The 25,016-nt window shown below is 37.5% G+C and overlaps 1 long non-coding RNA gene across 2 annotated transcripts; it reads right to left on the reverse strand.

Moving 5' to 3' along the window:
- Positions 1-228: 228 nt before the first annotated feature.
- Positions 229-24,589, reverse strand: LOC103876836. 2 transcript variants are annotated; one of them, XR_636241.4, is made up of 4 exons: positions 24,565-24,589; positions 12,825-12,918; positions 9,182-9,333; positions 229-958 (listed from the first exon to the last, which is right to left on the reverse strand). It is a non-coding gene; the product is annotated as an uncharacterized LOC103876836 (long non-coding RNA). The 2 variants fall into 2 exon arrangements; XR_001893970.3 differs by lacking the exon at positions 229-958 and having other exon boundaries at positions 8,855-9,333.
- Between the last annotated feature and the right edge of the window lie 427 nt (positions 24,590-25,016).

The following is a 25,016-nucleotide window of genomic DNA, read 5'->3' on the forward strand; positions in this document are numbered from 1 at the left end:
TATCCTGCAAACTCCAATTTCTTTTTCTTTTTGAGATGGAGTTTTGCTCTTGTTGCCCAGGCGGGAGTGCAATGGTGCAATCTCAGCTCACTGCAGCCTCCGCCTCTTGGGTTCAAGCGATTCTCCTGCCTCAACCTCTGGAGTAGCTGGGATTATAGCTGCCCGCTGCCATGCCCAGCTAATTTTTGTATTTTTAGTAGAAACAGGGTTTCACCATGTTCTCCAGGCTAGTCTCAAATGGACCTCAGGTGATCTGCCTGCCTCAGCCTCCCAGATTGCTGGGATTACAGGCGTGACCCACTGCGCCCAGCCTACACTTTTAACACAACTAGGAGATTGATATCGTTTTCAATCTCCAGAATATATATAGGGGCTGCCAAAAGTAGCTGAAATCAGGCATATACTAGTGTGAGAAAGAAGTACAGAAAGTTTAAAAAAAAAAAAAAAAAAAGCCCGCATAGTTCATAATGTGCCAGCAAAAATATACAGTTCCAGAGATACAGGACTCATCAGAAGTGGAAAAGTTATACCTGCTTTTTGCAAAAATGGGGTCAGAAATTAGGATGAACAGGATTGAGATTGGGCTGAAACCACATAAGCAGAAGTAGCAAGAGCCCAGCAGTTGCATATCTCAAAGCATTGGCAAGAATACACTACTTGCAGGTGAGAGGTTCACTCTGCTGTGTAAAACCTGGAACCTTTATTTACAACAATGGCAGCAGGAACTGGAGCAAACATAATAGAGGAAAAAGCACCCAGGACTGAATTTAGTTCAGAGTTGTCATAGTAGGAAGCTATCAGCTGGTGCATGGGTGAGTGCTGGGGGATCCAAAGCAGAACACCAAAAGCATTTGCTGCATGAATTTTACGGGCTTGAGTAACAGGTAGTGCATCAGACTTCAGAAGCATTTCTTTGTCCCCATCTTTTTACAGAAGTAACATCTGGCAATTCTGGATTCTAAAATAAATAAATAAATAAATAATAAATGTTAAAAACAACTTGGTAAAAACTGTGTTGCATCTACGCAAGCCTTAAAAGCCTTTATACTGAAGTACCACCTCTTCTGAAGTGAGCCTTTACTAGATAGAACTAAAACACTCTGATCTGATGCCAGTATTAGGCACACCCACCATATCTGCTCTCAACAATGTACAGCAAACCACACTGATCACAGACATGCTAAATCCTCTTCTCTGGTCACACAAGAAGGTTCTGTCTTGCTACAGGGTAATCTTGTCTCCAAATGAGAGTCTACTCTGAAGGTTTCCCAGCATTATATGTTGGAAGTTGCAGGTACTAATTATAGCTTTCTTCTTCTCCAAGTTCTGAATCGAATAGACAAGCAGATACGAGTCAAATAGGAGGGGAAATATCAGTTATGTTCATAACGAAGTTGAAACAGAGAACAAAGCTTGCACTTGAAATTGAAATGTGCTTCTTTTTCTTTTTTCTTTTTTTTTAGATGGAGTTTCACCCTTGTCTCCCAGGCTGGAGTACAATGGCATGATCTCGACTCACTGCAACCTCTGCCTCCTAGGTTCAAGCGATTCTCCTGCCTCAGCCTCCTGAGTAGCTGAGACTACGGGTGCCCACCGCCATGACCAGCAGATTTTTTTATTTTTAGTAGAGACGGGGTTTCACCATGTTGGCCAGGCTGATCTTGAACTCCTGACCTCAGGTGATCCAGCTGCCTCAGCCTCCCAAAGTGCTGGGACTACAGGCGTGAGCCACTGCACCCAGCCTGAAAAGTGCTTCCTAACTGACCTCCAAAAGTCAAAGTATCTCACTCAGTTCTACGCAGAGGATAGGAAGTTGTGGGGCCTGAGCAGGCACATCATGGTTTCCACCAGCATTTTGCATAGAGGAGACAGCCTAGAAAGAATGCCAAATCTCACCAATCAAAACAGCTGGCTGTACAGGAGAGAAGGCAAAAACACAGACCACTCATGAGCATTTCCTCTTGCCCTGATCTCACCAGCAAGAAAAATTGTCCCACTCATGTTGAGGAAGTGGGAGGAAGTGGTGGGAAGAACTAGAAATATTGCTTCAATGCTGTTTTCTCCCTAAGGGTAGGCAGAACTCCCCTCCACGCTTTAGAAGAATAAACAATAAGCATAAGCTCGTCTACATTTCCTCAGTTCAGCTTCCCCCACTCCACTGGAAAGAATCTACTGGACAGAAAGAAACTAAAAATATAAAGATAAAGGAAACTAATAAGCAATTTTCAACAGGGGACTTGTGGGACTTAAACAAAAATGCTGGCTGTGGGGGGACATCTTAAACAGAAAACAGTCCACCCATCCTCTGACGCTGAGAGAGGAGGATGAAAGCAGATGCACATACAGACAGATAGAAGTACAAAACTGATAAGCTAGGGAAGTTAAAACCTGATCATATCCATTCTCTCCGTGAAGCAGAAGACAAACCATCTTGAAGGAAAGGGAATCATGAGGGGTGAAAGTTTAGAAGAGCCACAACAGTGAATAGTAGTGAAAGTTATTTTTGGAGATCATGAATGTGTTGGACACCAAGCAATGCCATTCCTTCTGGCATAGTTTTGAATACTGGGGACAGAGCAGAGAAGATGAATGGTTTGATTCATCAATGCTTTCCTTCTTTACTTGGCTCTCAACACATCATATTCCCATAGTTTCCTTCTACTGTATTGGCTGTTCTACTCATCCTCCTTTGATGATCCCTTTTCAGTTTCTTGACCTCTAGACTTAAAAATGCCTCAGAACCCACTTGTTGGACATGTTTTTCCCTCTATTTACCTTCAATATTCATGTTGAAACTGAATCCCCATTGTGGTGGAATTAAGAAATGGGATCTTTTGAGAATTGACTAAGTAACAAGGACTCTACCCTCATAAATGGATTAGTGCCTTATAAAAAAAAATAGGTTGGAGGAAAATAGTTGATGCCCTTTTTGCCCTTCCACCATTCTGCTATACGAGGACACACCATTCATCCCTCAGGAAGACACAGTGACAAGGCACCATCTTTGAAGCAGAGAGACTAGGACCCCACCAGACACTGAACCTACAGCCACCTTGATCTTGGACTTCCCAGCCTCCAGGACTTTGAGACATAAATTTCTGTTGCTTATATATTACCTAGACTCAGGTATTTTGGGACAGTAGCATGAACAGACTAAGGCAGTCATATTGATAGTATGTACCTCTCATATAATGTGTTGAAAACAACGCTTTACCTATATTTTATTCTTTCCCTAAGAATCCATAGCCCCAGTAAAATCATGGGGGGAAAACAGACAGATCCAAATTCAGAAACATTCCACAAAATAACTGAATAATACTTCTCAAAACTTACAATGTCATTGAAAACAAAGTAAATCTGAGAAACTGTCACAAAAAAGTAAATACAAACCAGGAGGATCCTGATGAGACGTGACAACTAAATATGGTATAGTATCCTGGGTAGGATCCTGAAACACAACACGGACATTCATTTGAAAATAAGGAAATCTAACTAAAATGTGTGTTTTAGTTAATAATAACCTGTCAATATTGGTTCTTTTTTTGTGTGCACACAAATGTGTGTCCCATGACAATATAAAGGGTTAATAATAGGGAAAACTGGATGTGGGGTATGAGAAATCTTTCTAGACTATCTTCAGAATTTTTCCATACATCTAAAATTAAAAGTTTATATTTGAAAGGATTGTAATACATTATGGTACTGATATTTGAATTTAATGATTTATGATAGGTATTTTTTTGTTTGTTTTGTTTTTGAGACAGGCTGTTTCCCAGGTGGAGTGCAGTGGCACAATCATAGCTCACTTCATCCTCAAACTTCTGCCTTCAAGCAATTCTCCTTCCTCAGGCTCTCAAAGCATTGTGAGTATAGGTGTGAGCTACCATGTTCAACCAATAGATTCTCTTGAACTAGACCCCAGTATTTAATAAAGTAACCACCACGACCCAAATAATAAAAAACTAATCATATTATGACATGTCATGGTTTTGAAAAATAGGCTATTTAAGGAAAAAATTAGAGATAAATCCTTACTTTACCATTACAAATTGATTGAAGAGTTAAATGTAAAAAAGCTCAAGTAGAGAAATAAACTAGACTTTCAGGAAAAATAAAGGATCAAATTCCAACAGTTTCTACCAACAGCCTCTGCCACAACCACAATCCTGTGGGTATGAAGAGTGTGTGGGGGTGGGAAGGAAATAAAAAGTCATCATGAAAAAGAAGAAAAGGGAGGAGAGAACTTAGAAGAAATACAAACAAAAATCATCTCTAGAAGAAAAAAGGAGAATAATAAATACAAAAAAATACCAAACACAGCCTGGAAACAAAACCCTGACTACGGAAAAAGTACTTGAAAGTTTGTAGGTCTAGAAGTAGTAGCCTCAGAGAACCAGCTTCTGTGGAAGAATTTGAGAAGATAAAACCACACAACATAGAAGTTAAACAACCTGTTACTGAATGACCTTTGGGTAAACAATTAAGGCAGAAATCAAAAAATTATTTGAAGCAAATGAAAACAAAGAAACAACATATGAGAATTGGACACAGCCAAAGCAGTGTTAAAAGGAAAGTTTATAGTACTAAACACGTCAAAAACTTAGAAAGATCTCAAATTAATAACCTAACATTATACCTAGAGAAATGAGAAAAACAAGAGCAAACCAACCCCAAAGCTGGCAGAAGAAAAGAAATAACTAAAATCAGAGCCGACCTGAAGGGAATTGAAACCAAAAAATCATACAAAAGATCAATGAAACCAAAAATTAATTCTTTGAAAGAATAAATAATATATTGATCGATCACTAGCTAGAGTGATAAAGAAAAAGAGAAAGAAGATCCAAATAAACACAATCTGAAATGACAAAGAGGACATTACCACTGACCCTACAGAAATTAAAAAAAAAAAAATCCTCAGAGACTATTACAAACATCTCTATGCACACAAACTAAAAAACCTAGAAGAAATGGATAAATTCCTGGAAACATACAATCTTCCAAGGTTGAACCAGGAAGAAACTGAAACCCTGAACAGAAAAAATAATGAGCTCTGAAATTGAATCAGTAACGAAAAGCCTACCAACCAAAAAACTTTGGGCCAGATGAATACACAGCCAATTCCTATCAGATGTATAAAGAAGAGCTGGCACCATTCCAACTGAAACTATTCCAAAAAATTGAGAAGAGACTCTTCCGTAACTCATCCTTTGAGGCCAGCATCATTCTGCTACTGCAACCTGACAGAGACACAACAAAGAAAGGAAACGTCAGGCCAATATCCCAACATAGATGCAAAAATCTGCAACAAAATACTAGCAAACCAATTCCAGCAGCACATCAAAAAGTTAATCCACCAAGATCAAGTAGGCTTTATTCCTGGGATTCAAGGTTGGTTAATATGCAAATCAATAAATGTGATTTATTACATAAACAGAACTAGATGCAGAAAAGGCTTTTAGTAAAATTCAACATCACTTCATGTTGAAACTGAACAAACTAGGCATTGAAGGAACATACTTCAAAATAGTAAGAGCCTTCTATGATAAACCCACAGCCAACATGATATTGAATAGGCAAAAACTGCAAGCATTCCCCCTTGAAAACCAGAATAAGACCAGGATGCCCACTCTCAGAACTATTCAACACAGTACTGGAAGTCCTAGCCAGAGCAATCAGGCAAGAGAAAGAAATAAAAGGCATCTAGATAGGAATGGAGAAGTCAAACTATTCCTATTTGCATGCAATATGATTTTATACCTGGAAAACCTCATAGTCTCTGCTTAAAGGCTTCTTGATCTAATAAACAACTTCATCAAAGTTTCAGAACACAAAATTAATGTACAGAAATCAATAGCATTTCTATATACCAACAACATCCAAGCTGAGAGCCAGATCAAGACGGTGATCCCATTCACAATTGCCACAAAAAGAATAAAATACCTAGGAATACAGCTAACAAGGGAAGTGAAGGATGTCTTCAAGGAGAGCTACAAATCACCACACAGGAAATCAGAGATGACACAAACAAATGGAAAAACATTCCATTTTCATGGATAGGAAGAATCAGTATTGTTAAAATGGCTATACTACCCAAAGTAATTTGTAGATTCAATGCTATTTCTATCAAACTACCAGTGATATTTTTCACAGAATTAGAAAAAAAACTATTAAAAAGAAATAAAAAATGGTAATTCCTTTTACCCATATAGTAGGGTGTTTAAAGTTTTCCCACTGAGGGTCTTTTTATTTTTTAAATTCCTTTTTCCTTGAATGTTTCATTTGTGTTAGTTTCTACTTCTATTTTTTCTAGCTCATTAATCTTTTCTTCTGCAATTCTTTTTGTTTTGTTTGTTTTATTCTGCAGTGCTTTTTTTCATTTCACACTATAAACTGTAGATTTCTTCTACAGAATTTGATAGTTTTAAAAATCTTCCATATCTCTACTTAATTAAAATACAATTATAATTTTTTAAAGTGGTCATAGAGAATGTTGTTGAAATGGAAGTCAGACAAAGGAAAAACAAGAATTAAAACCACCGAGACACCATGTCTTACTCTTCGGACTGGCAAAAGTTCAGGAGCTTGACAATATATCCTGCAGGCAATGATACAGAGGGGAAAAGAGCTTTTATAGATTGCTGGTGGGAATTCAATCTATAATAACCCCGATTGGAAGAGAATATAGCAATATCTGACAAAATTATGCATTTACTTCTTGACTCAGCAACCCCACTTCTAAAGATAAACCTCTAGTGATACAAAAACACATGTGCATGAGTCATACATACATGTTATTGTACATTTGTCCAAACCCATAGAATGAACAACAAGACTGAACCCTAAAGTAAACTTACGAACTTCAGGTGATTATGCTGTGTCAATGTAGGTTCATCAATTGTCAATAATTTTACCACTTTGGTGGAGGATGTTGATAATGGGGGACACTATGCACAGATGGGGGCAGCAGGTGTATGGGAAATCTTAGTACCTTCCTCTTAATTTTGCCGTGAACCTAAAACTACTATAAAAAATTAAGTAAAATGTATGCATATGCATGAAGTTTATTCACTAAAGGATTATTTGTAATTGCAAAACATTGGAAGCTATCTAAATGTTCAAGCATAAAAGATTGATTAAATAAAATATGGTAACATAAACAAAATAGAGTCCCATGCTGCTCTTAAAAAAAAAAAAAAAAGATGGGCCCTTACTGTAGGCATCTATGAGTAATACAGACAGTTCAGCTGGCAGCCACAGTTTGTTCTCATGGTTCATGGCCCCAAAGAAGGGTTCCATTAATCCACCAGTGTGTTGCTTCTGTGTGGTATACCAAATGCCAGGCCATTGGCAACAGCTCAAGTTGGTCAGATTTTAGTCTAGCCACCTGTTAACTAAACCTTGGTGATTCAAGGGCCCATTGAGCAGTAGTTTTGCTTCAGGCAGTAAAATGGGAGATGAAATTTCTCCCAAAGGAATAAAAGGCGCTTTTTCATGTAAAGCCAAGATACCACTGGAATCTAGCCAGCTACATTTTTGAACATACCATTTCCATTTGACAAGTAGAGCTCTTAGATTCCTACTCGTTGAGTCTGAGTTAACACACCCAAAAATGGTTATATCAAGGCAGAGAGTCACAACACAATGCCTCCATAGTCAGGTGTACAGTTTACACAAGAACTCAGTAGCAAGCTAAGAGCTGCCTTTCAGTAAGCCTGCTAGACCTTGGTCCTGGAGGGAGACATTACATTTCTTACACTGAGCAGTAAACGAATCTGTCCTCTGCTACACAAGGAGACACCCTATCTTCCAAGGCTGTTTGATATACAACCATCCTTGAAAAGGTAGTCTGGAACAAAAGGGAAATTAGTCTCTCTTGATCAGATGTGTAGAAACACAAGAGACCAATGAAGAATTGTATCAAATATTAAAATGTCTTTTACCTTTCGTTTTCAGCAATTGACTCTTAGTGATTTAGTTTTCTGTATATTTATCCTGTTTGGGATTCTCCAAGACTCTTGGATCATAGATTGGTATCTTTTTACCCAATCTGGAAATTTTTCTACCAAGATTTCTTCAACTATTTTTTCCTCATTCTCCCTCACTTCTCCTTCTGAAACTTCAATATATATTCAGTAGTGTCCCATAGATCACTTGGACTCTGCTATTTTTCAACCATTTTTTCTCTGTGTACTTCAGTTTGGATGATTTCTATTGACCTGTCTTCAAATTTATAATCCTTTCTTCTATAGCGACCAAACTTCTACTAATCTCATCCAATTTTTTACTTCAGACACTTCATTTTTCAGTTGTAGAATTTTCATTAGAATGTTTTTTACAGTGCCTGTATATCTTCTAAAATTTCCTGACTTTTCACTCTTAACATTTTTCCCATAGATTCTTTTACATATGTTGGTAAAGTACTTCTCTGCTTTTTCAAACATCTGAGTAACTATAGTCAGCTCCTATAAACTGATTTTTCTCTTGACCTTGGATCATATTTTCCTGTTTCTTTAACATCTGAGAGTTCTGTATTACCTATTGCACATGGTGAATAACATGTTGTGGAGACCCTAAATTTGATCCCTCTTCTTCTTGATCACTTTGAACTTGTGAAGACTTGGTTTGCAGGTTGTTTTGTCTGTTTGTTTATGTTTTTGTTTTTGAAATACAGTCTCACTCTGTCACCCAGTCTGGAGCATAGTGGTGAATTACAGCTCACTGCAGATTTGACCTCCCAGGCTCAAGCAATTCTCCCACCTCAGCTTCCTGAGTAGCCGGGACTACAAGTGTACACCACCATATCCAGCTAATTTTTAAATCTTTTGTAAGAAACAAGGTTTCATTATGTTGTCCAGGCTGATCTCAAGCTCCTGGGCTTAAGTGATGCTCCAAAGTGCTGGGATTACAAGCATGAGGGATTGTGCCTGGTCTGTTTGTTTTTAAGAGTAGCTCTATTCTGGTATCACCCTTAGTCCTGGGGAAAATCATTTAGTCTTGTAATATTGTCTTTATTTCTAAGATGTGAAGCCTCAATGGGAAGGCCAAGGTGTTCATCCAATCACTCTCATTTGGCAGGAATTAAAATCCAAATTCCAAATCTACTAAAGTGGGCACCCACCAAAATCTCTATTCAGCTCTTTTAGCTTTCTAGCTGTTGTTGCGAAGTTTCTTGGAGTCTTACCTTGTATGTGTGCATTTCTGCCGCCAGTTGGTGATTTGATTGGAGTTTACATGTCACTCGGACAGATCCATACCCCAGCTATTAATGTCATAGGGAGGAAAGTTGGTCTAATATAAGTTGGACGCTGTCCTGGATCTCACTAGGTTGTTTCACTGCAGACATAAGAACCAGAGATATAAAGGAACTCAGAGTGTGGAAAGGATTTGTGACAAAAACACTTAGATAAAAGAAGATACAAATTAATTAGTTTTAAAGTACTTCTTCCTATATAGCATGAGACAATTAACTCTTCAATAAGAAGAGTTGTTTAATAAGAAAGTATTATTTCCAAGTAATGTCAAGTTCATTTTCTTGCTTCTCAAGTTCTAATTCAGAAGTATTCAGTAATCACAATGTTTGCAAGAGTTCTACATGGCAACTAGAAAGAAATATTAGACAATCACATTTTGTGAATATATAAATGTAGATCTATAATGATAACAATAGATTGGCAACTGATGAGCTTTGAACGACAAATAGTTTTGTTTTTATAAAAATATTCAATGGTTGAATTATATTTTCAAATAATAAAATTAAAAATTTGATTCATTAAAGCTGATTTTAAATGCTGATATCCATTAATTATAATTTAATTTTTATATAGTAAATAATATCTAATATTTTAAAAGAAATAAATGTAATATATAGAGTCTTAAATTTTTTCTTATATAAACTTATACTTTATTATAAAACACATTCATGTTATATTCACTTAAAACATAGTTAAATTTAAAATTTTTTAATCATTAATGTTAATAGAACAAGTAAAAATTTTGATTGTAACAATGTAACCAGTGATTTTGATGAAATGAAGGCAAGACAAATAAATATTGTAAAATTAGCTATAACAGCTAATGAATTGTGCATGTTCTTATTATCTATCCAAATATCATAGGCCTGTCAACAAAATATCCAGACACACTTGATATAATTAAGTTAAATCCAATGATGTTTTCATGAGCTCCAGTCAAATAAAAATCATAGCCTTACACATGTTTTTCAATTTTGTCACATTGGAAGTTTAATCAATTCACATAATTCATACTAGTTATGTTCTATAAAGTCACTGTGAACAATGAATTATTGAATGTTGATTGCTTACCCCAGGAGATATACAGGGTTAGGTTCCCAAAAGCTTTGATCACAACATTTTTGTCAACTGATTAATATTTAACTTTGTTTTGCATTTTTGCCAGCTAATCAATACATAACCTCATTTTACATGTACTTCTGTTGATTCATTAACACTGAACTCATGGTCAACAGTACTATAACCCACGCCTGAATGAAGCTCATCTCACACTTGTATTTCTCCATAAGGCACATCACAACCTTCTTCCACTTAGGAATACTAGACAGCACATTAGCACTACACTTGGGGGCCATTTTTAATAACAAAATCACCACCACCAACAAAAAAAAACAAAAATGTGAAAAACATGGCACTTCAGCTGAGAACACACACATTGGGCAACTCATATTTGTTGCTACTCTGTGCATGTGTATCAGTGACCATGAAAGTACTCCAAGTATTGATTTTGGGGTCAAGAATAAATTTTAGCAAGTAGGCAAATTTGAAAAGACAGAATCCATGAATAATAAAAATCAACTGTATGTTGGTCAAGTTAAAAGAGAATAGATTTGGCCACGCATGGTGGCTCACATCTGTAATCCCAGCATTCCCAGGCTGAGGAGGAGGATCACTTCAATCCAAAAGCTCAGGACCAGTCTGGGCAGCACAGTGAGACCCCATCTCTACAAAGAATAAAAAAAAAAAATAGCCAGGTGTGGTAGTACATGCTTGTAGTCCTAGCTACTCAGGAGTCTGAGGTGGGAGGATCACTTGAGCCTGGGAGGTCAGCCTGCAGTGAGCTGTAACTGTGCCACTACACTCTAGACTGGGCAACAGAGTGAGATCCTCTCAAAAAAATGAAAAAAAAAAAAGAGAAAATAACAGATTTTACTTAATAGTTCATTGGTTTAATTTATACCTTTTAAATATTTAGATATATGTAATTAGGGCATTAATGTGATCCTTACTCAGCCCCACAAATGTTAGAGGCAGGCCTATTCCTTATCTTTCAGGCCAACCCTGGACAGAATTGAGAAGCAGGCAGATGTTTGTGGCTAATGCCCTTAATCCATATATTTTTGGCATGTAATACCTTCTTTTAGCTCCTGTTTTATTATTCATGAGTCTTCATTACCTCCCTGTGCTTGGAGACACACACACACACACACACACACACACACTCTCTTATAAACACTTCATGAGTTTCTTCAGCAACCTTCTCCATCCAGAGTAGAATAAAACTCTAATGCACAATCAGTTTCATCCCTACATCACCCTGTCCAATTTCCTACTTGCCTGTGTCTGATTTCCTCAAGGCCCTGTGATATGCTAGATAAGAAAATGATTATCAATAAGTTTTTTCATGATAGTGGGCTAAACAGCTCTAATAAACTATGCTAATGCACTACTGCTTCCAGGTAAAAATTAATTTTTCTTTTTTTCTGGAAGACCACTGAATAAAATCTCAGTGGGAATTTAAGTGACCTTTCTTAAAGATATTTGAGGGTTATACAGAGCTTTTAAATCATATCTCCAAGTTAGAATCTGTTCCATGGGGCACTTTATGTATTAATGTGATCTTTTTTCATAGTAGTGGGCCAAAAATGCCATTAGGAAGAACAGGAAGACATCACCTTATGTGTTCTGAAGGAGAATGGACAGGCCATTAGTCAGGCAGAACTATAAACATCAAAGGACATAAGCTATGGGGGTGGACACAAACCACAGCTCTGCCGGGCCAAGTTCACTATGTTCTTGGAGAAGCAGAGCTGCAGAATGAGGAAACTGGATCACGGCTAAGGGTAGATGAGGTCTAAGAAAGGAACAGTGCAAGGGAGGACTGGGGGATGAATGAATCTAGAAGCAAAGAGCTTTAAACCCACGTCTTCTAAAAAACCCTCCTACTAATCAATCCCCAGCCTCTGAGAAACCAGTTTTTCCTTGGTCAAAAAGAGAGGCTCACAGACTAAATTTAATTTTCTTAAAAATTAAGACCCAAGGATTGCCAACTTTCTACTTTGCTAATGAATATATTTTTTAAAAAAGCTAATGTTTGCCATTATAATAATTTCATACAAGAAATATTTTTGATATTAAAAAGTAGAAAAATACAATTATAGAATAAAAGTCTTCTCCATTCTAGAAAAAAAAACAGTTGATGACCTGACACTGACAGTTCACTGCATCCCAGTGAAAACATCACTGTGGACAGGCACAGTCCTGGGAGCGAGCATCTGGGACCTCTGTTCCAGAACAAAGGTCAAACTCTGGGCTCAGTGCCCCATAGCCACACTTGACATTCAAGCTGAGCTAGCTTTGTCTTCAGGAGAGGGCTCCATGGCTTCTTCAGAGAAAAGCCTGTGGCCATTTGGGGGCCTCAACTGTGGGCCTCACTGTGCTTTTTCCAAGAGATCTCCTTTCCCTCAACCTGCTTCCTTTGGTGTTTATCAGAATTTGTGATGCCAGAGTGAGTACAGACCTCAAAAGCAACCTGACAAAGAAAGAAAGGGCTTGAAGTCAGGTGGCTCTTACCTGGAAAGTAGCTCATGCTCTCCTCCTGCGATGGTTAATACCGAGTGTCAACTTGATTGGATTGAGGGATACAAAGTATCAATCCTCAGTGTGTCTGTGTGGGTGTCACCAAAAGAGATTAACATTTCAGTCAGTGGGCTAGAGAAGGCAGATCCACACTTAATCTGGTGGGCACAATCTAATCAGCTTCCAGAGAATCTAAAGCAGGCAAAAATATGTGAAAAGGCAAGATGGGCCTAGCCTCCCAGCCTACATCTTTCTCCCATGCTAGATGCTTCCTGCCCTCGAACATCTTCAGTTTTGAGACTCGGACTGGCTCTCCTTGCTCTTCAACTTACCAGACAGCCTATTGTGGGACCTTGTGATAGTGTGAGTTAATACTTAATAAACTCCCCTATAAGAGAACTCTGACTAACACACCACCCATCCTTAAAGACAGATCCTGGCTGAGGGGAAAGTATGTTAAAAGCACAAAAACAGTGATTGTTTCATAATGCAACACTTTCCTTCAGCAAGATTTCTAAATGTAGTCAATAGACTAGTGGGAAGGACAAGTTAGAGAAAACACTGTAGAGGCCACAGCCAAAGGTGTGTTTCCAAACAGCCCTTAGCAAAATATTAAGCCTAGAAGCTCCCTTGTGTTATAGCATTGCCCCAAATGTGCCTTCCATTCTGTGAACCCTTTATAGATGATTTCACTCCACCTGGGCTCCTAGAAAAAAAGATGACTCTGCCACGGTCATGGGTGACATGAGAATCCTATTCAGAATGGGCCTTCAGAGATAGAGGAGCTAGCATCTAGCATGGAGAAATGGCTGACAGGTCTATTTCACCCTTAGCTGAGCTTTCTAAGTTACTTCTTTACCAGTAAACCTTCTCACAGTCATAGCCCCAGTTAGGTTCCCTTTCTGGGAAACACTGTCCTAGAGCCCTTCTCATTTGCTTGGTGCCTACTTGGGAGCTACAGTGGAATGCCCTGGAACTTAAAAGTAAGTTTTGACTAGCAAAACTCTTATGAAATGGATGGTCTCCTGACCTAAAGGGACATGATGATTGCTTGATCAAAGCAGGAAGAATGACCAGCGAATCAAATCAAAGTATAAATAAATTTGAAAAAAAAAAAAAATCTGTTGTATAACCAATTGTATTAAAATGTGTGAGCAAAAAGACTCAAATACCAGGCTTGAGTAGTATTAATTCCACCCAGTCCAAAGGAGTTACAGTGAAGACACTGAACAAGATGGGTAGATGGGTCTAGTCACATTAAGGTAATCTTCCTTCTATCTGGTATCCTTTGCTCTGATTCAAAAATCACCAGGCAAAATGCTGGTGACGGTTTGGCTCTCTCTTCTTTAGGGAGAGAATCCTCTGAATAAAGATACAACTATCTGGGTCCCTATATAGGTATAGTCTCCCCTGAAAACCTATAAATTGGCCTTCTGTATTTCACAGTAATCTCTTGGGAATGTCACTTGGGTGGATTGGACCTAAACAGTATTGTGCTCTCGGGAAACATGGGAAAAACCAAGTTTCTTGTCCTGTAAGACTATAATTTGAGGAACCCACTGAAAAACCACCTAAAGACTCAACCAGCCTAGTTCTGTGCCTTTTTCTAGAAGCATCCTCTGACATCAGCACTCATTACTCACTTGCCATGTGTATATGCTGCCTTGTGTTACTGTGCTGCCCCGCATTACTATTTCACCCTTAATTTTCCAACTAAAGCACAATCTAGTTCTTTTGTTTTTATTTCAATAGTTTTTGGAGTACAAGTGGTTTTGGGTTACATGGATAAATTAATTGTATAATGGTGATGTCTGAGATTTTAGTGTAACCATCACCCAAGTAGTATACATTGTATCCAATATGTAGGTTTTTATCCCTCATCCTGCTTCCACCCTCCCCCTTCTGAGTCTCAAAAGTCTATTATGTCATTCTGTATGCCTTTGTGTACCCATAGTTTCTCTCTCATAAGTGAGAACATATGGTATTTCATTTTCCATTCCTGAGTTACTTCACTTAGAATAATGGCCTCCAGCTCTACCCAAGTTGCTGCAAAATACATTATTTCATTCTTTTTTATGGCTGAGTAATTAATATTCTGTGATGTATACATACCATGTTTTCTTTATCCACTCATTGGTCAATGGGCACATAGGTTGGTTCCATATATTTGCAATTGTGAATTGTGCTCCAATAAATGTATGCATGCAGGCTCTTTTATATATAATGACTTATTTTCCTGTGGGTAGATACCCAGTAATGGGTTTGCTGGATCAAATGTAGATCTACTTTTAATTCTTTAAGAAATCTCTATACTCTTTTCCATGGAGATTGTACCAATTTACATTCTCACCAGCAGTGTCTAAGTGTTCCCTTTTTACCATAACTATGCCAACGTCTACTGTTTTTTGACTTTTTAATGATGGCCATTCTTGCAGGAGTAAGATAGTATCTCCTTGTAGTTTTGATTTGCATTTACCTGATGATTAGTGATGTTGAGCATTTTTTCATATGTTTATTGGCAATTTGTATATATTCTTCGAAGAAATGTCTATCCATGTCATTTGTCCACTTTTTGATGGGATTTTTTTTTCTTGCTGATTTGTTTGAGTTCCTTGTAGATTCTGGATATTGGTCCTTTGTCAGACGCACAGTTTGCAAATATTTTCTTCTACTCTGTGGGTTGTCTGTTTACTGTGATGATTATTTCTTTTGCTGTACAGAGGCTTTTAGTTTAATTAGGTTCCATTTTTTTATTTTTGCTTTAGTTGTATTTGTTTTGGGGGTCTTAGTCATGAATTCTTTGCCTAGGCCAACGTTCAGTAGAGGTTTTCCTAGGTTTTCTTCTAGAATTGTTATGGTTTCAGGTCTTAGACTTAAGATCTGAAGTTCTCTGAATCATCTTGAGTTTATTTTTGTATAAGGTGAGAAATAGTGATCCAGTTTCATTATTCTACATGTGGCTATCCAGTTTTCCCAGCACCGTTTATTAAATAGGGTGTCCTTTCCTCAATTTATATTTCTGTATGCTTGGTCAAAGATAAGTTGGTTGTAAGTATTTGGCTTTATTTCTGGGTTCTCTATTATTTTTCACTGGTCTATGTGTCTACTTTTATACCATGTTGTTTTGGTAACTATACCGTAGTAGTATAATTTGAAGTTTGGTAATGTGATGCCTCCAGATCTGTTCTTTTTGCTTAGAATATCTTTGGCTATTTGGGCTCTTTCCAGGTTTAATATGAATTTTAGAATTGTTTTTCTAATTTTATGAAAAATTATGTTGGTATTTTGATAGGAATTGCATTGAATCTGTAGACTGCTTTAGCTAATATGGTCATTTTCATGACATTGATTCTTCCAATCCATAATGTGGGATGTGTTTCCACTTGCTTTTGCCATCCATTATTTTTTCAGCAGTGTTCTGTAGTTCTCCTTATAGAGATCTTTCATCTCCTTGACTAAGTGTATTCCTAGGGTTTTTTTTTTTCAGCTGTTGTAAAAAAAAAATGGAGTTCTTGATTTGATCCTCAGCTTGGCTGTTATTGGTATACAGCGGTGATACTGCTTTGTGTACATTGATTTCATAACCTGAGACTTTACTAAATTCATTTATCAAATCTAGGAATCTTTTGAACAAGGCTTTGGGGTTTTCTAGGTATATAATCATATCATCAGCAAAGAGCAATAGTTTGACTTCTTCTTTTCCATTTTGGATGCCCTTTATTTCCTTCTCTTGCCTGATTGTCCTTGCTAATATTTCCAATACTATGTTGAATAGAAATGATGACAGTGGGCATTCTTGTCTTATTCCAGTTATAAGCATGGGGGAATGCTTTCAACTTTTCCCCATTCAGTATGATGTTGGCTGTGGGTTTGTCATATATGGTTTTTACTATTTTGAGGTAAGCCCTTCTATGCCTAGTTTGTTGAGGGTTTTTATCATGAAAGAATGCTGGATTTTATCAATGCTTTTTCTGCATCTGTTGAGATGATCATATGGTTTTTATTTTTTAATTCTCTTTAAGTGATGTATCATATTTATTGACTCATGTATGTTAAAACATCCCTGCATCCCTGGGATGAAACCCACTTGATCATGGTGTATTATCTTTTTTATGTGCTATTGGATTTAATTAGTTAGTATTTTGTTGAGGATTTTTGCATCTATGTTTATTAGGGATATTTGTCTATAGTTTTCTTTTTTTGTTAAGTACTTTCCTTGTTTTGGCATTAGGGTGAAATTGTCTTCATAGAATGATTTAGAGATGATTCATTCTTTCTCAATTTTTTGGAATAGTTTCAGTAGGATTCATGCCAACTCTTCTCTGGATGTCTAGTAGAATTCAGTTGTGAATCCATTTCATCCTGGGTTGTTGTTGTTGCTGCCGCTGCTGCTGTTGTTGTCAGCAATTTTTCTTTTATTACTAGTTCAATCTCACTGCCCATTATTGGTTTGTTCATGCTTTCTACTTCTTCCTAATTTAATGTAGGAGGATTGTATGTTTCCAGGAGTTTATTTCCTCTGGTTTTCTAGCTTGTGTGCATAGAAGTGTTCATAGTAGTCTTAAATGATTGTTTGTATATCTGTAGTTTTTGGTTGCAATGTCTCCAGTTTCACTTCTAATTGAGCTTATTTGAATCTTCTCCCTTCTTGGTTAATGTAGCTAATGATGTATCAATTCTGTTTATCTTTTCAAAGAACCAACTTTTTGTTTCATTGATCTTTTGTATTTTTTGTTTCAAATTCATTTAGTTCTGTTCTGATCTCTGTTATTTCTTTTCTTCTGCCAGCTTTGGTTTTAGTTTGTTCTAGTTTCTCTAGTTCCTTGAGATGTGACATTATGTTGTCAGTTTGTGATCTTTCAGGCTTTCCAATGTAGGCATTTAACACTATAAACTTTCCTTTTAGCACTGTTTTTGCTGTATCTCAGAGGTTTTGATAACTTGTGTTGCTAATATCATTCATTTCAAATAATTTTTTAAATTTCCATCTTGGTTTCATTGTTAACCCCAAAATTATTCAGAAGCAGGTTGTTTAATTTTTATGTATTTATATACTTTTGAGTGTTTCTTTTGGAGTTGATATCTAGTTTTATTCCACTGTGGTCTGAGAAAATACTTAATATTATTCTGATTTTTTTAATTTAATGAGACTTGTTTTGTGGCCTATCACATGGTCAATCTTGGAGAACATTCCATGTGGTGAAGAGAAGAATGTATATTCTTCAGTTTTTGGGTAGAATGTTCTGTAAATATCTGTTAGGCCCATTTGTTCTAGAGTGTAGTTTAATTCCATTGTTTCTTTGTTGCCTTTCTGTCCTGATGATCTGTCTAATGCTGTCAGTGGAGTGTTGAAGTCCCCCACTATTATTGTATTGCTGTTATCTCATTTCTTAGGTCTAGCAATAATTGTTTTATTAATCTGGGAGCTCCAATGTTAGGTGTATATAAATTTAGGATAGTAATGTCTTCTTGTGGGATCGATCCTTTAAGCATTATATAATTATCTTGTCTTTTTTTTAACTTTTGTTCCTTTAAAGTCTGTTTTATCTGATGTAAGACTAGCTACTCATGCTCACTTTTGGTTTCCATTTGCATGAAATATCTTTTCCCACCCATTTACCTTAAGTTTATATGAATTCTTACAAGTTAGGTGAGTCTCTTGAAGGCAGCAGATATTAGGTTTGTGATTTTTTTAATCCATGCAGCCAATCAGTATTTTTTAAGTGGAGTATTTAGGCCATTTACAATCAATGTTAATATTGAGATGTGAGATCCCGTTCCAGTCATCAACAGAGATCCTGTTAACATCATCATGTTAGGTGCTACCTACTTTGTTTTATTCATTATGTTATTATTTTATAGCTCCTGTGAGTTTTATGCTTTCAAGAGATTTTATTCTGGTGCATACTGACCTTTTGTTTCAATATTTGAAACTTCTTTTAGCATTTCTTGTAAGGCTTCTCTGATAGTGACAAATTTACTCAGTATTTGTTTGTCTGAAAATGACTTTATTTCTCCTTCATTTATGAAACTTAGTTTTGCTGGATACAAAATTCTTGACTGACATTTGCTCTGTTTAAGAAAGCTAAAGATAGATTAAAATCCCTTCTGGCTTGTAAGTTTTTACTGAGAAGTAGGAACTTAGGTTTTGCTTCATTGGTTATCTGATGCTTTAGTCTCACTGCTCTTAGAATTCTTTCCTTCATGTTGACTTTAGTTAGCTTGGTGACTATATGGTGATGTCCTTTTCACAGTGAATCTCCCAGGAGTTCTTTGAGCTGCTTACATTTTCATATCTAAATCTCTAGCAAAGCCAGTGAGGTTTCCTCATTTATTTCCTCAAATAAGTTTTCCAAACCATTTGCTTTTTCTTCGTTCTCAGAAATACCAATTTTTCTTAGGTTTGGTCATTTTACATAATCCCATATTTTTTGGAGAATTTGTTTATTTCTTTTGATTCTTTTGAGAAATCAAAAGAATTTTGATTTCTCATTTTGAGAAAAAATGTCTTCTTTTGAGAAGTGTCTGTTCATATGCTTTGCCCACTTTTTGACAGAGTCATTTTTTTCTTGTAAATCTCTTTAAGTTCTGTAAATCTGTAGATTCTGGATATTAGCCCTTTGTCAGATGGGTAGATTGCAAAAATTTTCTCCCATTCTGTAGGTTGCCTGTTCACTCTGATGGTAGTTTCTTTTGCTGTGCAGAAGCTCTTTAGTTTAATTAGATCCCATTTGCCTATTTTGGCTTTTGTTACCATTGCTTTTGGTGTTTCAGTCATGAAGACTTTGCCCATGCCTATGTCATGAATGGTATTGCCTAGGTTTTCTTCTCGGGTTCTTAGGGTGTTAGGTCTTACATTTACGTCTTTAATCCATCTTGAGTTAATTTTTGTATATGGTGTGAGGAAGGGTTCCAGCTTCAGCTTTCTACATATGGCCAGCCAGTTTTACCAGCACCATTTATTAAATAGGGAATCCTCTCCCCATTTCTTTTTGTCAGGTTTGTCAAAGATCAGATGGTTGTAGATATGTGGTGCTATTTCTGAGGCCTCTGTTCTGTTCCACGAGTCTATATATCTGTTTTGGTACCAGTACCATGCTGTTTTGGTTACTGTAGCCGTGTAGTATAGTTTGAAGTAGGTAGTGTGATGCCTCCAACTTTGTTCTTTTTGCTTAGGATTGTCTTGGCAATGCAGGGTCTTTTTTGGTTCCATATGAACTTTAAGGTAGTTTTTTCCAATTCTGTGAAGAAAGTCATTGGTAGCTTGATGGGGATAGCATTGAATCTATAAATTACCTTGGGCAGTATAGCCTTTTTCATGATATTGATTCTTCCCATCCATGAGCATGGAATGTTCTTCCATTTGTTTGTGTCCTCTTCTATTTCATGGAGCAGTGGGTTGTAGTTCTCCTTGAAGAGGTCCTTCACATTCCTTGTAAGTTGGATTCCTAGGTATTTTATTATCTTTGTGGTAATTGTGAATGCCAGTTCACTCATGATTTGGCTCTGTTTGTCTGTTATTGGTGTGTAGGAATGCTTGTGATTTTTTTCACATTGATTTTGTATCCTGAGATTTTGCTGAAGTTGCTTATCAGCTTAAGGAGATTTTGGGTTGAGAAGATGGGGTTTTCTAAATATACAATCATGTTCTTTCTCTTGTCTGATTGCCCTAGCCAGAACTTCCAACACTATGTTGAATAGGAGTGGTGAGAGAGGGCATCCTTGTCTTGTGCTGGTTTTCAAAGGGAATGTTTCCAGTTTTGCCCATTCAGTATGATATTGGCTATGGGTTTGTCATTAATAGCTCTTATTATTTCGAGATATGTTCCATCAATACCTAGTTTATTGAGAGTTTTTAGCATGAAGGCTGTTGAATTTTGTCAAAGGTCTTTTCTGCATCTATTGAGATAATCATGTGGTTCTTGTTGTTGGTCCTGTTTATGTAATGGATTACATTTATTGATTTGCATATGTTGAACCAGCCTTGCATTACAGGGATGAAGCCAACTTGATCATGGTAGATAAGATTTTTGATGGGCTGTTGGATTCGGTTTGCCAGTATTTTACTGAGGATTTTTGCATCGAAGTTCATCAGGGATATTAGTCTAAAATTCTCTTTTTTTGTTGTGTCTCTACCAGGCTTTGGTATCAGGATGATGCTAGCCTCATAAAATGAGTTAGGGAGGATTCCCTCTTTTTCTATTGATTGGAGTAGTTTCAGAAGGAATGGTACCAGCTCCTCTTTGTACTTCTGGTAGAATTCAGCTGTGAATCCATCTGGTCCTGAACTTTTTTTGGTTGGTAGGCTATTATCTATTGCCTCAATTTCAGAACCTGTTATTGGGCTTTTCAGAGATTCAACTTCTTCCTAGTTTAGTCTTGGGAGGGTGTATGTGTCCAGGAATTTATCGATTTCTTCTAGATTTTCTAGTTTACTTGTGTAGAGGTGTTTATAGTATCATCTGATGGTAGTTTGTATTTCTGTGGGATCAGTGGTGATAGCTCCTTTATCATTTTTTATTGTGTCTCTTTGATTCTTCTGTTTTCTTCTTTATTAGTCTTGCTAGTGGTCTATTTTGTTGATCTTTTCAAAAAACCAGCTCCTGGATTCATTGATTTTTGGAACGGTTTTTTGTGTCTCTATCTCCTTCAGTTCTGCTCTGATATTATTTCTTGACTTCTGCTAGCTTTTGAATTTCTTTGCTCTTGCTTCTCTAGTTCTTTTAATTGTGAGGTTAGGGTGTTGATTTTAGATCTTTCCTGCTTTCTCTTGTGGGCATTTAGTGCTATAAATTTCCCTCTACACACTGCTTTAAATGTGTCCCAGAGGTACTGGTACATTGTGTCTTTGTTCTCATTGGTTTCAAAGAATATCTTTATTTCTGCCTTCATTTCTTTATTCACCCAGTAGTCACTCAGGAGCAGGTTGTTCAGTTTCCACGTAGTTGTGCAGTTTTGAGTGGGTTTCTTAATCCTGAGTTCTAATTTGATTGCACTATGGTCTGAGAGACAGTTTGTTGTGATTTCTGTTCTTTCACATTTGCTGAGGAGTGTTTTACTACCAATTATGTGGTCAGTTTTAGAATAAGTGTGATGTGGTGCTGAGAAGAATGTATATTCTGTTGATTTGGGATGTAGAGTTCTGTAGATGCCTATTAGGTCTACTTGGTCGAGAGCTGAGTTCCAGTCCTGAATATCCTTGTTAATTTTCTGTCTCATTGATCTGTCTAATATTGATAGTGGGGAGTTAAAATCTCCCATTATAATTGTGTAGGAGTCTAAGTCTCTTTGTAGGTCTCTAAGGACTTGCTTTATGAATCTGGGTGCTCCTGTATTGGGCGCATATATATTTAGGATAGTTAGCTCTTCTTGGTGAATTGATCCTTTTACCATTATGTAGTGGCCTTCTTTGTCTCTTTTGATCTTTGTTGGTTTAAAGTCTGTTTTATCAGAGACTAGGATTACAACCCCTGGGTTTTTTTTGTTTTTTTTTTTTTGGTTTTTTGTTTTTGTTTTTCCCCGCTTTCCATTTGCTTGGTAGATCTTCCTGCATCCCTTTGTTTTGAGCCTATGTGCATCTTTGCATGTGAGATGGGTCTCCTGAATACAGCACACCAATGGGTCTTGACTATCCAATTTGCCAGTCTGTGTCTTTTAATTGGGGCATTTGCCCATTTACATTTAAGGTTAATATTGTTATGTTTGAACTTGAACCTGTTATTATGATGCTAGCTGGTTATTTTGTCCGATAACTGATGCAGTTTCTTCATAGCATCGATGGTCTTTACCATTTGGCATGTTTTTGCAGTGGCTGGTACTGGTTGTTCTTTTCCATGTTTAGTGCTTCATTCAGGAGCTCTTGTAAAGCAGGCCTGGTGGTGACAAAATCTCTAAGCATTTGCTTGTCTGTAAAGGATTTTTTTTCTCCTTCACTTATGAAGCTTAGTTTGGCTGGATATGAAATTCTGGGTTGAAAATTCTTTTCTTTAAGAATGTTGAATATTGGCCCCCACTCTCTTCTGGCCTGTAGAGTTTCTGCCAAGAGATATGCTATTAGTCTGATGGGCTTCCCTTTGTGGGTAACCTGACCTTTCTGTCTGGCTGCCCTTAACATTTTTTCCTTCATTTCAACATTGGTGAATCTGAAAATTATGTGTCTTGGAGTTGCTCTTCTCAAGAGTATCTTTGTGGTGTTCTCTGTATTTCCTAAAATTGAATGTTGGCCTGCCTTGCTAGGTTGGGGAAGTTCTCCTGGATAATATCCTGAAGAGTGTTTTTTAACTTGGTTCCATTCTCCCTGTCACTTTCCAGTACACCAATCAAGTGTATATTTGGTCTTTTCACATAGTCCCATATTTCTTGGAGACTTTGTTTATTTCTTTTTACTCTTTTTTCTCTAATCTTGTATTCTCGCTTTATTTCATTAATGTTATCTTCAATCACTGATATCCTTTCTTCCACTTGATCAAATCAACTATTGAAGTTTGTGCATGCATCACAAAGTTCTTGTGCTGTGGTTTTCAGCTCCATCAGGTTATTTAAGGTCTTCTCTACACGGTTTATTCTAGTTAGCCATTCATCCAACCTTTTTTCAATGTTTTTAGCTTCCTTGCAATGGGTTAGAACATACTCCTTCAGCTCGGAGAAGTTTGTTATTACCTACTTTCTGAAGCCTACTCTGTCAACTCTTCAAACTCATTCTTCGTCCAGTTTTGTTCCTTTGCTGACAAGGAGCGTGATCCTTTGGAAGAGAAGAAGCATTCTGTTTTTTGGAATTTTCAGCTTTTCTGCTCAGTTTCTCCCCATCTTTGTGGTTTTATCTACCTTTGGTCTTTGATGTTGGTGACCTACAGATGGGGTTTTGATGTGGATGTCCTTTTTGTTGATGTTGATGCTATTCCTTTCTGTTTGTTAGTTTTCCTTCTGTCAGATCCCTCAGCTGCAGTCTGTTGGAGTTTGCTGGAGGTCCACTCCAGACCCTGTTTGCTCAGGTATCACCAGTGAAGGCTGCAAAACAGCAAATATTGCTGCCTGATCCTTCCTCTGGAAGCTTCATCCCAGAGAGGCACCTGACTGTTTGAGGTGTCTGTTGGCCCCTACTGGGAGGTGTTTCCCAGTCAGGCTACATGGGGATCAGGGACCCACTTGAGGAAGCAGTCTGTTTGTTCCTGGAGCTCGAATGCTATGCTGAGAGAACCACTGCTCTCTTCAGAGCTGTCAGACAGGGACATTTAAGTCTGCAGAAGCTGTCTGCTGCCTTTTGTTCTACTATGCCCTGCCCCCAGAGGTGGAATCTAGAGAGGCAGTAGGCCTTGCTAAGCTGTGGTGGGCTCCACCCAGTTCATGCTTCCCAGCCTTTTTGTTTACACTTAAGCTACTTAAGCCTCAGCAATTGTGGATGCCCCACCCCCCTCATCAAGCTGCAGAGTCACAGGTCGATCTGAGACTGCTGCACTAGCAGTGAGCAAGGCTCTGTGGGTGTGGGAACTGCCAAGTCAGGCATTGGAGGGCATCTCCTGGTCTGCCGGTTGCTAAGACTGTGGGAAAAGTGCAGTATTTGGTCAGGAGTGTACCATTTCACCAGGTACAGTCTGTCACGGCTTCTCTTGGCTAGGAAAGGAAATTCCCTCACCCCTTGCACTTCCCAGGTGAGGCAATACCCCTTCCTGCTTCATCTTGCCCTCTGTGGGCTGCATCCACTATCCAACCAGTCCCAGTGAGATGAACCAGGTACCTCAGTTGGAAATGCAGAAATCATCCATCTTCTGTGTCAATCTCACTAGGAGCTGCAGACCAGAGCTGTTCCTATTTGGCCATCTTGGAAGCGACCTGTCAAAATGATATCTAAACTCCCATGTTTATTGCAGCATTATTCACAATAGCCAAGATATGAAATCAACCTAAGTATTAATCAACAGATGAATGGATAAAGAAAATGTGATATATACACACAAAAGAATGCTATTTAGCCAGAAAAGAAGGAAATTCTGGCATTTATGACAACATGAATGAACATGGAGGACATTATGTTAAGTGAAATAAATCAGCACAGAGAGACAAATACTGCATTGTCTCACTCATATGTGGAATCTAAAAAAAGTTGATCTCACAGAAGTAGAGAGTAGAATTGTGGGCTGGGGTTGTTGGAGGGGAGGGTGGGTTGGAGAGATGTTAGTCAAAGGATAC

The sequence above is a fragment of the Papio anubis genome, chromosome 14, assembly GCF_008728515.1.
Source record: "Papio anubis isolate 15944 chromosome 14, Panubis1.0, whole genome shotgun sequence".
NCBI lineage: Eukaryota > Metazoa > Chordata > Mammalia > Primates > Cercopithecidae > Papio > Papio anubis.